The sequence below is a fragment of the Pygoscelis adeliae genome, unplaced genomic scaffold (assembly GCF_000699105.1).
Source record: "Pygoscelis adeliae isolate BGI_AS28 unplaced genomic scaffold, ASM69910v1 Scaffold114, whole genome shotgun sequence".
Taxonomy (NCBI): Eukaryota; Metazoa; Chordata; class Aves; order Sphenisciformes; family Spheniscidae; genus Pygoscelis; species Pygoscelis adeliae.
This window is the reverse complement of record NW_008824587.1, coordinates 3,892,135-3,894,454: the sequence shown is the minus strand read 5'-3', so window position 1 is coordinate 3,894,454 and position 2,320 is coordinate 3,892,135. Positions and strand designations below refer to the sequence as shown.

Below are 2,320 nucleotides of genomic sequence, written 5' to 3'. Positions count from 1 at the left end.
CTGCCACGGGCCATGAGGCTGGTGCCCCTGGGGGGGCCAGCAATGGCACCCCCGGGAGGGGATGTCGGCACTGCCCCGGGGTCTGCTCTGTGGATCAACCCCGACGCGGTTGCTGGTGCTAAGTTGAAGGAAGCGGGATTAGCCCAAAATGTCATAGGTGTGCTCAAAACCCCACTGCCCACAGTGGGCGCCCGCTACATGGCTCCAAGCACAGCACTGTGTCCCCATGCCCCGGCTCTTCCTCCATCCCCTGCCCGGTTCAGAGCTGACGTCCCTGGAGACCCCACACCAGGGAGATTTCCTGCCCCTCGGCCAAACAACACTTTTTTCTTTCATATGTCCTGATTTCTCAGCCTCCCAGTTCCTCCTCCCATCCCTTTTCAGTCATCGCTCTCTAACCGCGAGGGCTGGGATGATCCCCATGGGATCTTCCATGGGAAGATCCCCCGGAAATAACCTGACTCCGGGAGCTCAGGCTTTGGGCAGCAGCAGATCCAGTGGGACTGGGTCAGGCTGTTTTTTCCCTTGCAGTTTTTGATGCCTGTGCTCATCCTCGGCACCTTCCCCTCCGAGGACGTTCCCTCCTGCGTCTTCCTCGGCAACTGGCATTTAATGCCCGAGCCCCTTTGCTGCTTAAACTGTATTTTAGGGCCCCGGCGGGGCGAGCGCTTCTGGGGCTGCAGAAGTCTCGATTACCTGCCCCTTGAATCACAGCCCCTGCCTTAATTCGCTCTCTGATGCCGCTCCTGCCTCTGGCTATTTTTATTAGACTTTGTCCTGGGCTGCCTTTATCTTGACTTTTTTTTTTAGTTTAAGCATAAACCTGTTGTTTGTTTATTTCTAACCACTCGCTTGTTGTGAAGGCACCAGATTAAAGAACCACTTCGGGAATCGTGGTCTCGCTTCTCCCTCCCCACCTCTGCCAGGCGAAGGCTGCTGTTTCCCTGGCTCCAGATGCTGAATCCTTGGGGATTTTCAGCCTGGCCCTGGGCTTTCCTGGCAGCCGAGCCCAAACCCAAGGAACAACCCCAATGGGGTACAAACAGCACCCGCCTGTCCCCCCGCCAGAGGCCAGGCTTTCAAGCTCACCTTCCTTTAACACCTCATTATTGCAACCAGTCCCTGATTTTAGGAGAATTAGTGTTTGTCTTCCCAGCCCCGTTCCCATTGATCCCATTGTGGAGGGGTGGCTTTGAAGCCAGCTCCCGGTACGGCCAGGTGCGGAAAAGCTATTGTCCCCCTGCCCGCGTCGTGATTAGGGCAGGATCGTGGTTACAAGGCGGGAAGGTCATTAAGGGGGATCGCTTCCAGTGGGGAATGTGTCTGTAGTGGGGGCGAGGAGGGGGGTGATGCTTCCTCGCACCTGGAGCTGCCAGAGTTGGGATTTAAGTAGCTGGTTATTATTTGAATGTGTCTCGGGTTTATTTTTACGGGGATGCAACAGCCCTGCATCAAGCCTGATGTTTGACGAGTTGTACCTGGAGGGTGGTTACCAAAAGGAGGGGTGTATTTGCCCGGAGCCGGGGTCCCTGCCTGCATGGCAGTGCCGATTGTGGGGAAGGGGTCCCTGAACCCCCCGGCCGTGCCGCGGTGGGGTGGCCGTGGGAATCTGGGTCAGGGAGATGGTTTTGGTGCTGGAAGGTTGCAGGGCTTTGATGCCGTGCCTCAGAGCAGGGCTAAGCAGATCCCAGGGACAAGGCTGCAGGATACGGCCCCGCTTGGGGCCGGCGAGGCCAAACAACAAAAGAAATTGTTTGTTTCTTTAATGGCTTCGGCCCGGAGCCCAGCTGGGAAGGGAAAGGTGAGAGGGCACCGGTGTGCAAGCCGAGCAGGAGGGCGATGGAGAGATAAAACCTGGGGATGACCGGAGGGCGGTGAATGGGCTCTTTCTCTCTCCTCCTCTATCTCCCTCTCCATCTCCCAGGCTTTATTCTGGGTCTCCGAGGGCTCCCCGGCTAATTACCCCGCTTAGGGACAGGAAGGGGCACTGGGGTGGCAGGCAGGGCCACGGCCCCTCTGTGCGCCTGTGGTGGCCTCAGTGGATGGCAATGCCGACCGCTGCTCCCGCAGGACACGTTTTGGGGGGCCGAGGTGTGAATGCACATCATCACCCCAATGCCCAGCCTGAGCTTCAGCCTGGCTGCCGGGGGTTTGGGGTGCCGGGGGGCTGCCGTGCCCGCCAGAGCTGGGACAGGAGCGGGAGGCGCTTGCCGTGGTCGTGGTTGGATGGAGCCTTGGGTGGGTGCTGGCACCGGTTCCCCGTGTCCCGCCAGCCCCTCGCCCCGGGGGCGCGGGGGGAACAAGCTAAACCGCGAGCAGT

At 59.3% G+C, this 2,320-nt stretch overlaps 1 protein-coding gene across 1 annotated transcript in view; it reads left to right on the top strand.

Annotated features, from left to right (window-relative positions):
- ASS1 (argininosuccinate synthase 1) overlaps positions 1-2,320 on the top strand; it is a 41,387-nt gene that overhangs the window by 21,503 nt on the left and 17,564 nt on the right. The gene's annotated exons all lie outside the window — the stretch shown is intronic.